Raw genomic sequence first — 22,183 nt, forward strand, 5'->3', positions numbered from 1 at the left:
ATTGGAAGCCTTATGATATGGGAATTCTTAAACTGAAAAAACAACAGAATCCCATGAAAATGAACTCAGAAAAAATCACAAAGTCTGTTCTTTGATCACCCTATTTAGATTTTTTTGGACATAATCTATTTTAATGATTCCACAAAGTGCTAGTCCACATTCTTAGGTGTGCGCCATAAGTTCTTCCACGATAATTACATGTCTCTCTAGGATCATGGATCACCATCAACTGTCTTAGTAAAAAATTGTCAAATATCTGACTTATGTCAATTTTTGTTTTCCACTCGTTCTTTCTTTCCTCTTCTACGTCAGCCATTCATTATCATCATCGACAATCTCATTATCCATAAGTTCACCTGTATAGTTAAATTAATCTTTCTAAATTAGTTTCATTATGCAATTATGTTCACTATTTATGCAAACATATTTAATAATAAGTAAAACTTCAGATCCTAAGCAGACAACCTAAGAAAAATCTCATATTCAAAATGAGAAATTCACACATACTGAACAAATACAACTTACTCTTCAACAAACAGAGAACAGAACATGTTATTTCAAAATAGAGTTTTCACATATTTAATATTAACCAAATTACAGTAAAAAAAAAAAAACTAACCACTAACTATTAACTAATGAAGTGAATGACAGCAATATACATTGTATTTCACATATAACATAAACAAATTAAGAACAATAATATAACATACTGTAATTTCAAAAGCAAAATCAAAATAAAATTAAAAAAAAAACAAAATCAAAATCAAAATGAAATTTCACAAAATTTATTTAATTACCGTGAGTCCGTGACAGAAAGAGATTGTGACTGAGTGAGAGAGAGTCCTACAGAGATGAGGAAGGCGAAGCAGGCGACGACCTTCTAGGTGAGCCACAGCCACTGAGCGCCGTGAGTAAATCGGAGGTGAGCTGAGCGCGCCGGGAGTACTGCTGCTGCTGACAGTGTTGAGTGAGTGGGGAGGCGTCTGGGCTACTGGACTTGAGGAGATACTGGGCTGGCCCAGTACAAAATAGGACTTTACACACCTATTAGTATGGAGAAACTATTACAAGTAATGATATGTGTAAAAAACTTATTACACCCAAATATTATACTTATTTACGTGGCAATTTTTGTTTAGGTAGGTAATTATTTGGTGCTACGTGTTTTTCCAAAGTATTATTTTGATATTCTCTATTTTCAATAATACTGATATAGTACCTTGTATTTTAAAATCGTACATATTTGGTACTCTAAACTTAAATTTAATTAATAAAATTTTACCAATTTAATGAAACTGTTGTGAATTATGTAAGTTCTAAATTTAAATTTAATTACTGAATTACATATAATTGATGACAGTTTGATCATATTGACAAAATTTTATCTATCAAATCTAAGTATAGGGTATCAAATATGTATAATTTTAAAATACAGGGTACCATATGAGCATTATTGAAAACAGATGGTATCAAAATGATACTTTGTAAAAATATAGGATACCAAATCAGTAAATTCCCTTTTTTTAACTAATGATGTTTAGTTTAGATAGGTGACACTAAATTAAAATGACTTACTTTAACTAATGATGTTTAGTTTAGATAGGTCACACTAAATTAAAATGACTTACCACGTAACAATGTGAAATATTTGAGTGTAAAAGATATGTACGTATCATTACTTTTGTTACAATATAACAATTAACCGTATCATACAACATATTCTCATATATAAGAAGGGAGCTTCTCTATACTTTCCTTATGAAAGACGTGCCAGTACAATATGGTCTAAAAAGATAACATGTGGGGCATTTTGACTCCAACTATTTTTTAGGATGGTGTTATTGTAGTTATAGGCATCTCTTATAAATTTTTAAGAAATTTTAAATAATTTATAGTGTTGAAAATAAAGGTTAAATAATTTGTTTCATGCGTATTTGTTTTTTTTTATACGCATGTAAAAACAACTATTTTAACTTTTATTTTTGACACCATAAGTTATTCAAAAAATTTCGAAAACCTAGAGTAGATTTGTTATAATTACAATTAATACTGATATAAAAAAATAGATTTTTTCTGTAATAATCAAAAAGTAATAAAAAAATATTTTTTTTACTGTAGCACAAAATTTTTTACATTTGTACAGAACAAAACTTCAAAATTACAGAAATATTACTTGCTCTTTCTTTCTCTCTCACAAGTTGCAACTCGTCCTCTCTTAGGCGACACCCACGGTGATTTCCACCTGAAACAACTTCCAAACTCAACCTCAAACAACAGCAAAACCACATACCAGACCTCTCTCAGATGACCCACGACGATTTCAATTTCAAACAACAGCCAAACTCGACCTGAAACAACAACAAAACTACAGAGCATTTCGATCTGAAACAACACCCCATCTACAGACGATTTAGATCTGAAAAGCAACACCACAACGACAACAGATCTCGATATGAAAAAAAAATCACAACTACAACCCAATCTTGTTCTGAGAAAGCAGCAACATCAAAACACTGGCTGCCGACGATCTGCATCTGACAGCAACAACAGCAAAATCTAAAACATTGTTGCTTTCGGGTTGTTGGCATGTTGTGTTGACGTTGTTTTCAATGATCCTAGCATACAACCTGCACAGACAAGGAGACAATGCAAGATCAAAACAAAATCAACATCAAGTCAACAACAGTCTATAATGGTGATGGTGTTGTTGCTGTGAAAATTTGAAGAAGAATAAGAAGAAAAAAGAATGAAAGAAAGAGATGGAGAGAGAGAGATTTTATATTGCTTTGTGTTGATGATAGTTTTTTTTATATTTTTAATAGTATATATTGCATTGATTTGGTGTTGAGACAGTGTTGTCGAAACTGAAATATGGGATAACACTATCAAAACGTTAGAGAAATGATCAAACAACTCAACATAAATCCTAAAACAAGACTTGAGCAACAAAACAAAAATATAAAATGAATCATCAGCATGAGATCAACACGAAAACAATAGGAAAACTAAAAAAATAACAAAATAAATCAAATCAAATGCAACAACAATAACAAAAATATATCAAAAGATGAAAGCATCAACTAAACAACTTATAAACAATTAAAGATCAACATAACCATTAAAGATCTAGAGAAAAACTCATTGAGGCATAAAACTCATATCAACATAAGTAACACCAGAACAACAATAGTCCAACAACAGAAAAGAAAATAAGAAATCACACAACAATCATACATAAACAACAGTCCAACAAAATATCAAAAAATAAGAAATTAGTTGTGCTCGCATTAGCTCCAGGGCTTCCTTGAAGTCTATTCGTGTTTATGATTTCTTTTTGGAATCAACTAGTTTTCCATGAGAGATGATATATTTATATATATATAGGCATTTATGAACTTTTGGAAGTTCAATAAAATTATAAATTGAGGTAAGCAATAAAAGAGGAAGTAAACATAGAAAGTTGCATACGACAAACTTAGCATCGATATATCTTAATGAAGAAAAGAAAAGAGGCTGAAAAATGGATCTAGGGCGTGGTTGAGTACACAAGCAATTCATGATGAACCTACGATAGTAAAAGAAAAAATAATTGACAATGGATTATTGAATTGTGTAAAGTTTTATGAGAAAAAAATATAGGTGTGTAGTAGGTGACACATTCCATAACAAACAACACAGTAATATAAGTCATCTAATGAGAAAACGTGTCTTACATGTGGAATACATATATAGAAGCCACATTTTTGCATGTGGAATATGTTAGGGTTTTATGCCCTAATTAAAACCCAATTTATTTGTAATCTCATTTTATTATCAATAAAAGAATATAAATCATTATTTGACTTGGTCAATCATTTTGCTCACATGTTTTATTTTCATGATTATTTGTTTAATATAAACTTCTATTAAATCCCGAGCATATAGCTAATCGTATTTATAGTGACGTAATCACAGTGGAATATAAATATGATTATATGTTCAAAATAAGTTAGTCCTAAGATTAATCAATGCACAGAATTTACAATGACTTACCAATCTGCGATATGATCTACTTACACATCGCAGTGTTATGTTCTTTCCAGAACATTAGCAAAGTAGATAAGATCATATGTATTTGTTATATCAGACTGGACCGATATTGACAGTTGATAGGATAAGTAAACATACCGTTATTATCTATTCTAGTGTTGACCCTTGATTTAGCCAACTGACACGGAGTCAAAATATGAATGATATAGACGAATATGTATAGATAATAACGTAATGACAAAAGTAAAGAAAACACAGTAATTTATAGTGGTTCGGCCCCAGAATCTGGTAATGACCTACGTCCACTTAGAATGATATTGATATGGGAACAAAAGTGTGATCAGAGAACTTGGGTTCAATGAGTTTCAACACTCCTCATAAACAATACAAGTTTTCACAGATAATTTCTATATCTCTATGATTTCCGGGCTCCCAAAAAAGTCCCTTCCCATGAGCCATCTCCTGCTTTTTATAGGCTCATGGAGGGTTGCCCAATATTGTTACAGATATTATCCCCTGAATCATGGGATATTCAGAAGATTGCATGAAATAAATTCAGGATACATAAGATCTTTCCATAAATGTTGCTTTGCCAGCGGAACCACCGACCAGTCTGGTCGTGGTAAAAACAGGTCTGTCCTGCTTCTGGTGTGTCTCCTGGTCGATACTCTAGCAGACGCTCCAGGTGTCAGCCACGTGTCAAGAGATTATTTGCCACGTCACAAATGCTAATTTATTGGATAACATTTGCCCCCCAAAGTTTATTTACCACGAACAGTAAATAAACTTTGAACGAACGACCCTTCGGTAACCCCTCCTGACGTGTCAGAGCCCTTCGTGCGTTCTTGAAAAAAGCAAACCACTCCTGTCTAATCAAGGCTTTTCAGTTTCCCAGAAACAACTACGACGGCCATTACGCTTCCCCATACTTCGAAAATGGAAAACTAATGATCACGCCTTTTGAACACCAAAGACAAACTTATATAAGGTTACTTGAGGCACTTCTTTCCTTTTTACGCATGTCATCTCTTTGTCGAAAAACCCTAAAAACCAGAGCTTTACTCTCTCCGGCGAACCTTCCTTTGTGCTGTAGGATCAGACGGTGGGCTCATTGACTCCCGAAACTTTCACTTCCATCTTCACGACCACTTTCCTTGGTAAGTTACTCTGAAACTCCATGCTTCTAACCTTTTGTGGTGCATGCTCTTAAATGGTGTACTGTTTGAATCTCTTGGTTTCTGGTTTTTTTTTTTTTTTTTGAACGCCTGTAGATAAGATGTCTTTGTAGGCAACGTAGGCTTATGAGTAGGTTTAAAACCCAGGATTAGTGCTTTTTAGGACGTAGGATCGAAGTAGCATTTCGATTTTTTAAACCAGTTGGAAATAATTTCTTCCCGTTGTGAGGGGAGTCGAAAAAGCTTTTCAGGAAAACTTTTCACTTTCACCCTTTTGGTCCGTTTTTTAAACTGTTTGCGCAGAGAGACTTAGTTAGAATGCTGTTATATAAAGGCTTAGCTTTTATACTTCGACCAGCGTTACTTTAAGAATCTCCTAGATTCCTCTGACCTCGCCTCCCCATTCTTCTGTTTGCAGATTTTAATGCCAGATTTGTGGGGAGGTGAGAGACCCATCGACGACGACCTCCTTGCCCAACTGCTCGAGGGAGAAGAACAACTAGCCGATCGCATCCACCAGATACCCTTCTCACGAGCCTCTTCCAGACCGCACCCTTCTCCTTCAATGGCCCGTTCAAAATCCTCTGGCAAGAAAAGGCCCGAATCTGAAAGTAACCCTTCTCCTTCTGCCCAGCCTGATTCGCAGGCGGGGGCTCCCTCGACCAGTGGTCGAGAGAATCTTACTCCTGACCCCAATATCCAAACTAGGGCTCGTCCTCGTCATCGCAATCCGCCTGATGTCGAGTGGTACACTCCTCCAGCCAGTTCGATGACCCTTCGGATGGTCGCGAACTGCTTCAGAAAATACCCCCTAACGGGGGTAACCATTACACGTCCTACTGCGGAGCAGAGGGCTAACCGTCCAGGAGGGGCAAACAGCGCCTGGTCCCGGTATCACATTAAAGCGGGGGCTTATCTCCCTCTTCATCCTTTCTTTGTGGGGGTGGCCAATTATTTCGGCGTCGCTCCCTTTCAAATAACCCCTAACGGATATAGGATGTTGGCTGCACTCTATGTCCTGTACAAACTTAACAAATGGCCAGAACCTTCACCTCATGAGGTTAACTACCTCTTTGACCTTAAGTCCAATCCTCAACACAACGGGACGGGCTTTTTTCACTTCTGTCATCAGGAAACTGGCCGGACGTTTTTGAGTGGCACCACCCACATATCAAACGTGGGACATTACAACAAGGAGTACTTCTTTACTCCGGATATATCCAGCAACAACTTGGCTTTCGCGAGAGGAGGTACAATTTTGTCTTTGCCTTGGTCGATACTTTATCGTAGAGTATTTCCTTTCGTCATTTCTCAAACTCGACTTGCTTTTCAGGCCCCTGGTTGCGCCCGACCCCAACACCAGACATGGTGTCGAGGTCTGACACTCTGGCCAAGATGTCTGCCGCTACCAAATGTGTCAAGACCTTGACACAAGAAAAGAATTTGAGGTCGTCTGGCCTTCTGGCTCCTCGCCATGACAATAGAGGGTCCGAAACGGACGAACCCACTACCGGGGGGGTTCCCGAGCAGCAACTTCCTGTGCCCTCTCCAAGGAGGAGGCCAACAGGAGTTACGATCAGGGAACCCACGGGCAGCCCTTCTGCAGAAAGGCCTTCTGCTCCCCAAGGCAAGGGGAAAGAAAAGGCCAAAGAACCAGTTGTTGACTTGGAAGAGTCTTCTGATGACAATGGTAACGTTATTTCGCTTTTAAATGGTCTGCCAATCCCCTGTCACATGTTTGACGGGGATGGCAACTTTACATATGCTCCAAATCTAGGGCCAAACTTCTTCATGCCAGAAAATGAGTATATGATTAATAGAGTCAATAGTATAGCGACCAGTAGTTGTAGCTCGGGTATTCACTTTATTATCTTCTTTCTGTTGTATTACTTATTTTCACCTTTTTCTTCCCTTACTAACCTCTTGTGTTTATTTTCATGCAGATATGTCGACTCCCAATATCTTTGACATGTACCAGGCTGAAGAGGAAGAGGAAGTCCCTCAACTTCAACGGAGGTCAAAGAAACGAACTGGTGAAACCAGTCGAGGCCCTTTAGCCAAGAAGAGTCGACCAGAAGACCTTCCTCAGGGCACTCCAACCGGGCAAAGTCCTGCGCCAACTGGGCGAACTCCTACCCCTCCTCCAGCTCCTTCTGAACAGCAAAACACCCCTGCTCGGTCCAATCCTCCACCTGCGCCTGCTAGGGAGCATCTTTCTCGCGAAGAGGCTCATGAGGCCAGGCTCGTGAGCCATACCATTCGATCCGCTAAGGATCGAATTGAACGGATTGGCAGAGGTGAGCGTGTTGGGGCTGCCATGATCCAAGCTGTAGAGCTACCAGTCGATCAGATCCTGAACAGGACTCTGAACGAGATCTCCAGCGTAAGTATTTCTTTGTTTCTCGAGTCTTTGTTTTTTCAGTTCTCGTGATAAGTCTTGACTTCTTTTTCTTTCGTTTACAGGCCTTACTTTCTGCCATTACTGCTCGTACCCGAGCCCAGGCCTACTTTGAGCAGATTGAGGCTAAAGTTCTCGAGAAACATCAGGTGAAGGCGGCTGAGGAGCTTTCGGCTGCTGAAGCCAAACATGCTAAGGAGTTGGGGACGGTGGTCCGAGAGCGGGATGCAGCGGTGACCAAACTGTCCGCGGCTGAAGCTGCTAAAGATGCAGCGGTTAAGCTGAGGGAAGAGTACCGGTCGTACAATAAAACTCATCTCCACGAGATCAAGCATCTGGAGGGGGTAGTCAAGTCTAAGGACGAGACTATTGCCACTCTCGAGGGCAAGGTGCAGCAGTCGGAGCTTGACAACTCCAAGAATCTGGAAAAGTACAAGAGGGCGACACTCCGATGTTTCTATAACTTTTGGAAACACAATCAGGGTGCTGACTTTAGCTACCTTTCAGAGGAGGTCAGAGTTGCGGAGTTGGCTCGGTGCGCTGCTCAACTGGCTGAAGAGGAGGCGAGAGCTGCAACTCCTGCAACCCCAAGCGTCGTTGGTTTGGACGAAGAAACCATCGAGGAAGAGACTGACCAGGATGTTGCCCAGGATCCTCCTGCCCCCCATGCCTCTTAATTTATTTAGCTGTTCTTCTTTCTTTTTAAACACGCGACCCACGGGTCGCAATGTAAAGACAATAATTTCTTTTTAAACTTTGCTGCATGGGCAGTAAATCTTTTTGTTTGAACAATTACATCCAAGCAGCAATGCTTGCGGTGTAAAAGCTTAACTCTTGGTGTTATAATATTTTTACTTATTATAACGTTTGTCCGTATGACCGAACTTAGCATAGTACTTTGGCATCATATATTTTGAAAAAATACTCTAAGTACTTGAAGCATGCTTTCACTCATTTTGTTCATGTGTTTACATACCTTGAGAGTATGCTTTGCTATCGATGTGCCTTATATGCCCCCCAAGTGATCGAGGAGCTCTTAGGTCCTTGGTCACTTGCCTTGACCATGGCCTGTCCGAACATTCCTGTTCGCGCGGAAAAATGATACTTGTAATACAGCAAAACAACACACGTAATGAACAAATACTTGTAAATGTAAATTCACAAAGGTTGGCAAGAACGACTGGCTGAGCACAGTCCCTTATAATTTCGTATTAAAAATGGACTAATCATGTCTTTACGAATGATTCTGAAACAGAATCTTACATATACGAGCAGTTAGCCATACACCGTGGCTAACCCTCTTTGCAAAACTTGTAAAAATTAATGGGAAAATTTGAACAAGCCAGTCCTTTAAGAAGGGTTGTTTATTGATAATACTTGCGCAGGTGTTCTCCATTCCAGTAACGTGGAACGAGATCTCCGTTTAAGCGTGCAAGTTTGTAGGTGCCTGGGTGAAGGACTTCTTCAATCTGGTAAGGTCCTTCCCAGTTAGGTCCGAGCACGCCAGCAGTGGGGTCGCGGGTATTCAAGAAGACTCGTCGTAACACCAAGTCTCCGACGTTGAATCTTCTTTCTTTAACTTTGGAGTTAAAGTACCGGGCGACTTTTTGTTGATAAGCAGCAACTCGGAGTTGAGACTTTTCTCGTATCTCATCAATTGAGTCTAAGGACTCCAGTATTAGCTGGCTGTTTTTCTCTTGATCATACGTTAAACGCCGATGTGAGGGGGGATCTATCTCGACGGGTATCATGGCCTCATACCCATAAGTTAAGGAAAATGGGGTACGCCCTGTGGCTGTTCGATGAGATGTTCTATACGACCAGAGGACTTCCGGTAGTTGTTCTGGCCATGCTCCTTTCGCTTCTTCAAGTCTTTTCTTCAGGGTGTCCTTGAGGGTTTTGTTTACAGCTTCGACTTGCCCATTCGCTTGGGGGTGTGCGACTGAAGAAAAGCTCTTGATTACCCCATGCCTTTCGCAGAAATCGGTGAACAGGTCGCTGTCAAATTGGGTTCCGTTGTCTGAAACTATCTTTCTGGGCAAACCATACCGGCACACAATGTTCTTGATGACAAAGTCGAGAACTTTCTTGGTCGTTATGGTTGCGAGTGGTTCAGCTTCGACCCATTTTGTAAAGTAATCGACTGCCACAACTGCGTACTTTACTCCTCCTTTTCCTGTCGGTAGTGATCCAATTAAATCTATTCCCCATATTGCGAAAGGCCACGGGCTTTGCATCTGCTTTAGCTCGTTTGGAGCTGCTCGTGGGATTTTGGAGAACCTCTGACATTTATCACACCTTCGTACGTACTCCATTGAATCCTCGTTCATCGTTGGCCAAAAATAGCCCTGTCGAAGAATTTTTTTTTGCCAAACTCTGCCCCCCAGCGTGATCTCCGCAGAAGCCTTCATGCACCTCTTTCATGAGTTCCTTAGCTTTTTCTGATGTAATGCACCTGAGCAGTGGCATTGAATATCCTCTTCGGTACATAACACCGTCGAGCAGTATGTACCTAGCAGCTTGTCTTTGCAGAGTTCTGGCTTTGTTTCTATCTACTGGCAATGTCCCATTTGTCAGATACTCCAGGTAAGGTGCCATCCATGTATCTTCTACTCGAATTTCCATGCTGGCTTCGGCCGCATCAATGCTTGGTTCACTTAATCTCTCTACTGGGACTATGTTCAAGGTGTCAGCATCTTTGGCACTTGCAAGTTTGGCCAAGGCGTCTGCATTCGAATTTTGGTCTCGCGGAATTTGCTGGAGGGTGTATTTTGTAAACTGTGCTAGCAAATCTTTTGTTTTATTAAGGTAGGCCATCATTTTTAACCCTCGCGCTTGATATTCTCCCAGGACTTGATTCACGACCAGCTGAGAGTCGCTGAAAATATCGAGCGCTTTTATGTTCATCTCCCTGGCCATTTTCAGTCCAGCGAGGAGTGCTTCGTATTCCGCTTCATTGTTTGACGCTGCGAAATCAAACCTGATTGCGCAGTGAAATCGATGCCCATCGGGCGTTATCAATATCACTCCCGCTCCAGCGTGAGATTCATTAGATGATCCATCTGTGAATAGTTTCCACGAAGGAGTCTTGTCTTGAGGCATGGGCGCCTCAGGTTTTTCGCACAACTCGTTGCTGGGGAGTTTGGTGAACTCCGCAATAAAATCGGCTAAGGCTTGCCCTTTTATTGCTGCTCGCGGTGAATAAGTCACGTCGAACTGTCCCAATTCGACCGCCCATTTTAACAGTCGTCCAGCCGCCTCAGGTTTTTGGAGGACCTGCCGAAGGGGCTGGTCGGTCAAAACCGTGATAGGATGGGCTTGGAAGTACGGTCGCAACTTTCGGGAGGCTAGAATTAGGCAATATGCTAATCTTTCGATCGGTGGGTATTTTAATTCTGCACCGATCAGCCTTTTGCTGACGTAGTAAACAGCTTTCTGCACGCCTTCTTCATCCCGTATCAGTACCGCACTAGCAGCAACTTCGGTAATCGCCAGATAAATATACAAAGTCTCTCCTTCCATTGGTTTTGATAGGATAGGAGGTTGCGACATATGAGCCTTTATTGTCTAGAATGCTTGCTCGCAGTCTTCCGTCCATTCAAACTTTTTATTTCCCCTAAGTAGATTGAAGAATGGAACGCACTTGTCAGTTGATTTTGAGATGAATCTACTAAGGGCAGCTATCCTTCCGGTCAGGCTTTGGACATCCTTGATCTTTTCTGGCGACTTCATATCGATCAGGGCTTTTATCTTGTCGGGGTTGGCCTCGATTCCCCTTGAATTCACTATAAATCCCAAAAACTTTCCTGACCCGACTCCAAAGGAACATTTGAGGGGATTCAACTTCATATGGTACTTGTTTAACACATCAAAGCACCTTTGCAAATCCTTCACATGTCCTTCAGCCTTCTTGGACTTTACCAGCATGTCATCCACATATACTTCCATGCTTACTCCGATCAGCTCCTTGAACATGTGGTTGACCAATCGTTGGTAAGTTGCACCTGCGTTTTTCAGTCCAAAGGGCATTACTTTGTAACAATATAAGCCCGTATCGGTCCGAAAGCTGGTATGATCCTCATCAGGGGGATGCATGCTGATCTGATTGTAGCCTGAATACGCATCCATGAACGAAAGGGTCTCATGCCCAGCAGTTGCATCGACTAGCTGGTCGATCCTCGGGAGTGGGAAGCAGTCTTTTGGGCAGGCCTTAGTGAGGTCTGTAAAATCCACACAGGTCCGCCATTTGTCGTTAGGCTTGGGGACCAACACCGGATTGGAGACCCATGATGGATAAAACGCCACCCTGATGAACCCATTTTCTTTAAGTCTTTCGACTTCTTCTTTCAAGGCTCTTGATCTGTCTTTATCGAGCAGCCTTCTTTTTTGTTGCACCGGTGGAAAGACTTTGTTTATGTTCAGGACATGGCTGATCACCGCAGGATCTATTCCGACCATGTCTTTATGTGACCAGGCGAAAACTCCCTGGTTCTCTTGCAAGAATTCCACCAGCGCCTGTTTCGCGGTAGGTTCTAAATTCTTCCCAATCCTTACGATTCGGGTCGGGTCTTTTTCATCGAGATGGACCTCCTCCAGGTCCTCGACGGGTCCAACATTTTCTTCAAAATCCCCAAAGCGAGGATCCAAATCTATATCCTCACTTTGGGAAACACCCTATTTGGTGACTTTTCCACCTGATTGGGTTTGTCTGTTTTCCGTCATCTGTAATCGTTCTGGAGTAGCGCTCCTCGATGCTCCACTTTTTGCCTTTGTGATCGAGGCGTTATAGCACTCCCTGGCCTCCCTTTGGTTTCCCAAAACGCATCCTACCCCTGCGTCCGTTGGGAATTTCATGGCTAGATGCCACATGGAGATGATTGCCCTTAGTTCAACCAGTATGGGTCTTCCAATAACGGCGTTATACGCTGAAGGACAATCGACCACTACAAAAGTGGCGAGTAATGTCCTTGAGGCAGGCGCTGTACCCGTTGTTACTGGGAGTTTGATCATTCCGGCTGGTGCGATTCCTTCTCCAGAGAAGCCGTATATGGTTTGATTGCAGGGCTCCAAGTCCTTCACGGACAGCTTCATGCGTTCCAGCGTTGATTTATACAGGATATTCACTGAACTCCCTGTATCGACCAGTACTCTTTTTACCATCATATTGGCCATTTGGATATCCACGACCAGCGGATCGGAATGTGGGAACCGGACGTGTTGGGCATCGCCCTCAGAGAAGGTTATCCCGCATTCCTCTGAGCGGGCCTTTTTCGGCGCTCGGTCCTCCACAGTCATCATCTCGATGTCCTGGTCGTGGCGCAGAGTTCGAGCATATCGTTCTCTAGCCTTTCCGCTATTTCCAGCGAGGTGTGGGCCTCCACAGATGGTTAAAAGTGTTCCGGCTACGGGGGCAGGCTGTAATGGTGGCGAGCGTTGGCGTGTGGACGTCTGCTCGTTGCCACCTGGAGCTTCTCGTTGGGAAGTTCCCGAGGCCTGTACGTACCTTCTCAAGTGTCCTTGTCTAATGAGGAACTCGATTTCATCTTTTAGCTGGTTGCATTCATTAGTGTCATGTCCATAGTCGTTATGGTAACGACAGAATTTGGTAGTGTCTCTTTTTGAAATGTCTTTTTGAATGGGCCCAGGCTTCTTGTAGGGCACACTAGAGCTTGTGGCCTGGTAAACCTCTCCTCGAGACTCAACGAGGGCAGTGTAGTTAGTGAACCTAGGTTCATAACGATTACCCTTGGCTCGTTTATTGTCGGAGGTGGAAGGCTCATTGTGTTGCCGTTTCCCACCATTCTTGCCATTACCATTGCCGTTTCCGTTGCCCTTGCCGTTGCCATTTGGTTTGGTGCCATTGGTGGCTTTGGCGGGTTCGGCAGCCTTCTTGCCCTTGTTCGAGGATTTTCCATCATCGGCAATGGCTTCTTCGAGTTTGATATACCGATCAGCTCGGTCTAAGAATTCCTGGGTGGTTCTAACCCCATCCTTACGAAGACTTTTCCATAGGGGCGAACGGCGCCTCACTCCCGCGGTTATAGCCATCATTTTCCTTCGTCCCCGACTGTCTTTGCTCCGGCTGCCACTCGCATAAAGCGCTGGATGTAATCTTTTAGTGATTCTCCATCTTGCTGGCGGATCTCAACCAGTTGGTTTGCTTTGGTCGGGTGGACACGACCTGCGTAGAACTTTCCGTAGAACTCCCTTACGAACATTTCCCAGGAAACTATGCTTGCAGGTGGGAACTTAAAGAACCATTCCTGCGCGGCTTCAGAAAGTGTTGCAGGAAAGATCCTGCACCGAGCGTCTTCGGACACCTTCTGAATGTCCATCTGGATTTCAAACTTATTCACATGCGAGACGGGATCTCCGTATCCATCAAAGTTCGGGAGCGTGGGCATCTTGAACTTGCTGGGAGTCTCTGCGTTGGCTATTCTTTGGATAAATGGAGTGCCTTTTCTTCTATCGTGGTCAATATAAGAGGTCCTTCCTCCGACCAACTGTTGCACAGCCTGATTTAGTGCGTCTATCTGGGCTTGCAACGCAGTAGGAATAGCTACGGTCTCTACTGCTGGGGGGATGTTCTCACCATGCTTCTCTCGACGATCATTGAGTATGTCTCTTAGATCTTCCTCTCTTCTCCGTTGCTCGCTACCTCCGAGTCGGTTGAAGACATTATTTTTCCTGGGTTGCCCCCCAGCATCTTGTCTATTTGGTTGATCATCTTGAGGTATTTGGCTCCTGCTCTTACCTTTATTTCCGTTCCTCCCATCAGCATTGTTCTTGCCTGAGTCAGCCTCGTTGTAGCCGTGGCCATATTTGAACTTTGACTGGCTATGGTGAGACTGGTTGTTCCCTCTATTCCCGTCTCTGGCAGAAACACCCCGAGCGTTAGAGGGTGGCCTACGCTGGTCGCGATGTCCCCGTGCATTATCATGCTGTTGGGATCCACGGACCGCAGAGCCTAACTCCGAGTCTCTCCTGTTACCAGGAGGGTAGTGACCCCTGTTCGCTTGGTGTGGCCCATCATTCTCGCGGCGTCTAGGACTACGAGGCTGTCGCTCGGCCCTATTCTGCCTTTGCTGCGGGGGATTACCTCGAGCAGCGTGGGATGGTGGATCTGCCTCGGGGTCCAGTGGGACGTCGTCATGGGGCATCTGGGGCTGTTCAGGCCTTTGCGGATTTGAAGGATGGACCGGTGGGCTAGGATTGGGACCTCCCTGGGGTGGCCCAGTTTCAAGTTGATTAGGCTGCGAGGCAGGCGCGGCCTGATTTCTGGCCAACAGCAAGGCCGCTTCAAGGGCTGCCATGGCCTCAGTCTGGCGGCGATCCACCTCCGCTTGTCTCTCGCTTAACTCCGCCCTCTGACGATCAAGTTCCTGCTGCTGCCTTGCCATAGCTTCTGCGGCAGTCTCTTGATTGGCTCTCAGACTAGCCAGCTCTTCCTGCAACGTGCCCAAGGTGCTCCTCAAAGTCGCATCGTCCATTTCCTCCTCTTCAAAATCTAGTTGCGGCTCATCTTCCGCCATGCTTGCAGGGGGAGGAGGAGGTGGCGGATTCGACGGTGCAGCGGCGGCGGTCTGAGCAGCTTTCTTCCCTGCTTTCGCCATTAGTTTTATCAACAATGATGAGTCGTCCTCTCAATGAAAGCACCAGAATGTTGACCCTCGATTTAGCCAACTGACACAGAGTCAAAATATGAATGATATAGACGAATATGTATAGATAATAACGTAATGAAAAAAGTAAAGAAAACACAGTAATTTATAGTGGTTCGGCCCCAGAATCTGGTAATGACCTACGTCCACTTAGAATGATATTGATATGGGAACAAAAGTGTGATCAGAGAACTTGGGTTCAATGAGTTTCAACACTCCTCATAAACAATACAAGTTTTCACAGATAATTTCTATATCTCTATGATTTCCGGGCTCCCAAAAAAGTCCCTTCCCATGAGCCATCTCCTGATTTTTATAGGCTCATGGAGGGTTGCCCAATATTGTTACAGATATTATCCCCTGAATCATGGGATATTCAGAAGATTGCATGAAATAAATTCAGGATACATAAGATCTTTCCATAAATGTTGCTTTGCCAGCGGAACCACCGACCAGTCTGGTCGTGGTAAAAACAGGTCTGTCCTGCTTCTGGTGTGTCTCCTGGTCGATACTCTAGCAGACGCTCCAGGTGTCAGCCACGTGTCAAGAGATTATTTGCCACGTCACAAATGCTAATTTATTGGATAACATCTAGTCATATCATATAATTGACCATAGGTCAATTCAATCTCAATTCTGAGTGGTTAGTATTCTAACTGATTGTATTATTTGAGTTCTTTGATTTGTTCGTTACCAGGTTACCCTACGGACTAGCTCATACTTACATCGTCGGAACTCGGTAGTATAATGCAGTGGGAGTGTTAATCATAGATATGAATATCTATAGCTTCTGATGAAGAAGTGAAACGATGGTTTCCTTTTAGTTTGGTTCAAGGTGCTAAATGATAGAGATCTCATTTCAGTAATTAATATTAGTTTACTGGAATATCATTTATAAGGAACTAAGTGTTTTAAGGATAAAATACAATGAAGGGTAAAACAGTATTTTAGTCTCATCTCATTGTAAACCGTCTATAGAGGATTGAGTGACAATTATGGTTGTAACAATGGATAATTAATAACGTATTTATATTTGTTATAGAGCGTTCTATGAATTCAAGAGTGCAATTCCGAATCTTTAGTGGAGTCGCCAGGAATTAATAAGTTAGTAAATTTATTTGTTAGATTTATGATAACTTATTGGAGCTTGATTTCATAGGCCCATGGTCCCCACTGTACCTTGGATAAAATCATCTAGACAATCTCAATTAATTGATTTAATCAGGTCCCTTCTTTTCTCAATCAGGTTTGGGGTGACATAACTGATGGAAACTCTCAGAAATAGGTGGAAACACTTAGCAAGCTCTCACACTTTCTCTCTCTTTCGTTACTCTCTCTCTTAGCACTTAGGGAGTTTTTGGAGGAAGAAGAGCTCAGAAGTTTGAAGGTTGAAGCTAGGATTTGGGCATAGGCAGGTTATGATTGCAGCTTAACAAAACTGAGGTAAGAATTCTCTTTATTTTCTGATTAATCTCTCATGTTCTTGAGGTGTTTTTGAGTTTGAAGCTCAAGTTTGGGTTTTGAGTTTTGGTGGGTTATAGATCAAGTTTAAGGTTGGGTTTTGATAGTCTTGATGTATTGATGAGGTTCTGAGGTTGAATTGTGAGTTTGGGTTGTGTTTAGATGAGATTTTGGTGGCTTGAATGGAGAAAACGCAGGGGAAATCCCATGATTTCTGGGTTCGTAAGTTGGCGCCCCAGCGCTAGGCAGGGGAAGCCAAGGTGGGCTCTCTGACTTGGTTGGCGCCCCAACGCCACCCTTGGGCGCCCCAGCAATATACCAATTTCAGCAAAGCCCACCTTTAGGGCTTAGGAGGACCTGGGGGCTCGGGGGATGGCTCACCACCCCATTGGGTGGGATTGGAAGTCCCGAGAGCACGGGAGTGGTCCCATAGTTTGTTTTTAGGGATTGAATCTTAATGAGGTTATTATTTATGGTTATGACTAGGTTACCACTAGGGCTCGAGACAGGATCGTGCTCGAGGGTCATTCATATTTAACTGGTGCTTGGACCAAAGGTAAGAAAACTATTTGTGCATGGAGCTATAATGTGCTTAGTGTTATGTGTATTGTTTGTAACTATTACGTCATACATGTGTTTGTGATGGAGCGACAAAGGTCGGGAATGGCAAAGGTCGTGAGCGGCAAAGGCTGGGATCGGTAGAGGTTAGGGACGACAAAGGCCCTCGACTATTAAGTCGCTCTCCAACTAACATCCTAATAATCCCTTGATTTATAAACCAAGCTCTCTAGTCACAATAGACAATCACATATTTCATTTATTATACATACATACATACATACATACATACATACATACATATAGATACAATGTATTATAATACACTCCAACAACATACATAGACATAATCATAATCATGCGCATTTCAGTGTGCTTAACCAGATATTCACAAACATAATTATAATCATGCTCATTAACAGGGCCAAGCCTTAATCATATCTATATTTAACCATCGGGTCAAGCCCTAATCACACATTCACATACTGGGTGCAGTTTTCTTACCTTCGGTCCAAATGCAAGTTACTAACGACGACCCTTGAGTACGATCCCTGATCCGAGTCCTTAGTGTTGACCTAGTCACAACCATAATAAGGAATTCCATCAACAACGAGTGAATAAAGGTTTTCAGACAAAGTCCTAGCCTCTGGGACGTCAAATTCCACCCAACACGGAAGTATAATCAATCCCGAGCGCAAAAGGTTGAGTTCCCGCACTCAAAACCATCTCAGAGCCAAAAATCCCCTTAAGAGTCGCGGCCCCAAGCTCCCATGCTGCGGCCCGCCTCTAATCAAAGGCTCAGCCTCACCAGCCATTGGACACGCGTCGCGGCCCAGCCATTGTGGCACTGCAGCCCGCCCTTGCCACAGAGCCCAACTTGGCTCCAGTTTTACTCAAGAAGGCCGCGACACACCAAGAATAGAGCCGCGGCCCAGCCCTTCGAACCCAGAATTTCTGGGTTTTTCCTTAGTTGAACCCAACTAGAAACAACCCAATTATACCCCAATCTTTCAATTAAATCCCCAAAATCAATATAACTTCTTTCCAGCAACAAAACCTAGCTAATTACTAGATCAAAACTTGTCAACAAATCCCAAAACTCATCCTCCCAACTACCAAGCATGCATATACTTAAGCTTTAAACAAAACCACAGAATTAACATGAACAAATTTTGAATTCAAGCCCTTTCCTCTGATATGATGATTCCCTTGAGCTAATCTCCTAGTTCCCCAAGCTTAATACCTCAATTTCCTAGGCTTTGTTATTAAATTTCCCCAAGATTTTTTTCCCAAGCTTTAAGAGATAGAGAGAAAACGAGGGAGAGAGAAATGAGCTGCTGAGAGTTTTCTTTTTATTTCCTGAACCTTCTGAGAAGTTCCCAACCAACCAAATCACACATTTGGTCAAAAATGACCAAACTGCCCCTTTGCCCCTAGCCTACTCATCGAATGTCCCCAAGGGAAATTTTGTCATTGTCTCATACCCCGCTAACCATAATTTACGCCCTATAATTCCTGTTACTTCCAATATCCTCAGACGATTACTAAATAATTTCCCATTACTCGCTAAACCCGGTAATGTACTAAACTACAAAAATACCCCTAAGCTCACCCCGAGCCGGGTATTAAACCCTGTTGTGACTTTTCCGCTAACTTGCTCATCGGGATCGCTTCACGTTGAGTAACCCAAATATATCCACATAATAATGTGGTCTCAATCACACAAACTAAAATTTACAATTACCCTCAGTGGGTCAAATTACTAAAATGCCATTCTTATAAGAAACGGGCCCACATACACCTATTTAACATTTCTAACATGCGAGCATAGTTATATTATAATATAATTCACATAATAACATGCTCATACCATATTAACACATAATTAACACAATTATTGCCTCCCGGCCCCCTAATCCAGGCACTAAATCATATTAGAGAATTTGGGATGTTATAGTGAACTTGGTGCTTGGTAACGCACCCTGATCAGTGTGGGTTGTTGCTGTAACTCTTGATAGGAACTTGTAGATTGTTTGACGTGTTTGATTAATTATAAATTTGTTGAAATAAATTATTATATATTGTGTTGTGAAGTTTTCTTGCTGGGCCTCGGCTCACGGGTGTTCTATGGTGCAGGTAAGAGCAAGGAAAAAGTCGATCAACCATGAGTTGGAGGGCATGGAGCAGTGCATACATGTTTGGCCTACCTGGTCGCCACGGTTTGGGTGGTGTTGAAGTCATTCGTCAACTTAAATCATAGAGCAATTAAACAATGTAAACTATGGTGCAAACGAATAGTAAGGAGAAACAATAAGGTTTTTACGTGGTTCAGCAGTTAAATCTGCCTAGTCCACAAGTCAATGTTATTAAGACTTGGAGTTTTCTGGAAATTCTTCAAGGATGAATTACCCAGACTTTTCTCTCCAGATCTCAGATAATCGGTCCGCTACAAGTGGTCATTCCTCCTCTATTTATAGAGAGGTTACAGAGTTCATTCCCACATATTTTGGGAAGATATTCTGTATATCAATTCAAATAATTACATTAAATGTTGTATATCCTATATACAAGGAAACGTCCCCTGAAGACCCGGGGACGGATAACAAACTAAATAATATCCCTTGAATGTTGGGATTTTACAACAATAAATATGTTCATACATAACGGGTTGTCCTAGATGACTCATCGGGTCTTCGAGATCAGCGGTCGAACCTGTGGCTGTCGAGACTTATGGTATTACTACGATCTTGCCACCTTACTCCAAGACATGCTCGGAACAGATAAATACTGTCGAGGCTATCACACTCGATCCTGCGTTTCCTAAGCTCGGGCTGCTCAATCCGAAGGCACTCGATAACGGATGTATCCCAATGTCATGTCATTTCGAGCTCAGAAAGAATCCCGAGGTTACACATTTTTTAGATCGTTATTTTACTTCGGAGATCTTACAACTGGACCATACAATGTATTTCATATATTTCGAGCTCACACTTGACGAGTCCAGTCTTCGAGGCCATAACTTCTGGTCTCGAAATCTCGGTGTAACAGTTTGCCCCCTCAAAAGTATCAGTTTGAATCCTATGCGAAGAAAACTTTTGAACTGCTCCCATTGGAAACTGTACCATAAAAAACACTCGAGTATGGGCACGCGTCAATCGGGTATTGATCACTCAAAGTACTTGAGTACCTTGGAAACCTGCCCACGTCTATCCGTCTACCATTCTTTATGGTACTATCAACTCACAGGTCCCTGACCGTTTGATCCGATACGAAATCTGGCCAATGGCCCAGATTAATCCGGCCCTTTACACTTCCATGGGTTTATAAATAGGACCATGTTTGTCGTTCCCATTTCAATTTCACGTTCGAGTTTTTTGCAGAGAGAAAAGAAGAGAAAAACCAGAGAATACTACCCAGCTCTTGCATGTTCTCCAAGACACGAAGACAGAACAACGTGCACCTCTTCGATTCTGTGAGGTCTTTTTTGCAGCCTCTTGTTCAATCATCAATCTCTCTGTTTCTGCTAATCGCATTGTGTAAGTTTCTTGTTCATAGCTTTGTATGCCCATATATTTTTACATGCATGTTTACATTGCTGCACTATTTGTTCCCTTGCTAGTTTTGCGCATTAGATTGTTTCAGTACATTGTTGTACTATTTGTTCCCTTGCTAGTTTTGCGCATGGGTTCCAAACCCAGTTCATGCGTAGAAAACCCAGTTATGGTTCTTTTACTAAATTTTTTGAATTTTGAATGGCGTATCTTGTACACCAAGATATCGGGTAAAAAATTAGGGTTTTGCAAAATGCACGTTTCCCAAAAATTCCATTATTTGGGTAACCGCCAACTTTTTCCCTGAAATATCGGGATCTTCAAAAAATAAATCCACCTTCCTTTCCTTCGGTGGAATACACGCTCTAAGAGACTGGCCTTGTCCATTGGATCGAGTTTGCCTTGTAGCCTCGAATATTCGAGCTTAGGTCATCCCATTTTTTCATCATTTCTTGCTCGCTTGGCCCTCACCCTTTTGCTCTCTTGCTAGATGCCGTAGAACTCGGGAAAGTGGTGGGGGTCAAAGCTCACGATTCCTTATTCACCGGTAACTCTGAGCCCAGAGTCTCCTTTCAAATGGAACCAGCGCTTGATTCGGGAGCACGAACTGAGGTGTGAGTGGGAGGACATCTGATATCACTTTCAACGTCAGATAGACGAGGTCGAAGAAGGAAAATAGAAAAAAACTAAGGGTCACCATCTATCCAGATCCGGACTCCGAGCCTAGACCGATCCCCCTCAAATCTACGCTCAAAGTGACAGTTGCTTTCAAGCCAGGTGATCTCCAAATCTCGCTGATGGGGGAACCTTCTACCTCGCAGCCAACTTCCGTGCCTACCCTGAAGAGGGAATTTTTCGAGGCCAAGCATTATTGGAGCTCGATCTCATCATTAGGGCAGATCTCTGACATCCTTGCCCTACACAACATCGGACTGTCGGGCTCGCTGATATGTTGAGCTCCGGCCTCCCACAAGAGAAGTTGCCACGCTCAGGAGATGGGAATCTTAACAGCAAGCTAAGGTATGCAGCTTGGAGCCAGGAACATATGAAGGTAGGGGGTGTGCTGCCTTTGAAGTCCTTTTTTTAAGATTTCTTGGATTTCGTTGGGCTGGCTCCCTTCCAGCTCAACACCAATTCTTACAGGGTTCTGTCCACCCTGAGGTCGCTTTACCACGAGCTGAAGTGGGAAGGACCTTCGCCAAAGGAGATCTTGTATCTCTTTGGTCTGAAAAGTAATCCCTCCTGAGCTCGGGGAGGAGATGACTTCAAGAAGGCTTTCTTCTAGACAGATGGCCTAGCTCCATCCAAATACTATTCGTTCAGACAAATTCGTAAGTATCTAAAAAGTTC

The 22,183-nt window shown here is 42.7% G+C and overlaps 1 pseudogene; it reads right to left on the reverse strand.

Annotated features, from left to right (window-relative positions):
• Positions 1–22,183, reverse strand: part of LOC133791561 (protein BCCIP homolog) — a 44,172-nt pseudogene that overhangs the window by 3,853 nt on the left and 18,136 nt on the right.

The sequence above is a fragment of the Humulus lupulus genome, chromosome 7 (genome assembly GCF_963169125.1).
Source record: "Humulus lupulus chromosome 7, drHumLupu1.1, whole genome shotgun sequence".
In the NCBI taxonomy this organism is placed as follows: Eukaryota; Viridiplantae; Streptophyta; class Magnoliopsida; order Rosales; family Cannabaceae; genus Humulus; species Humulus lupulus.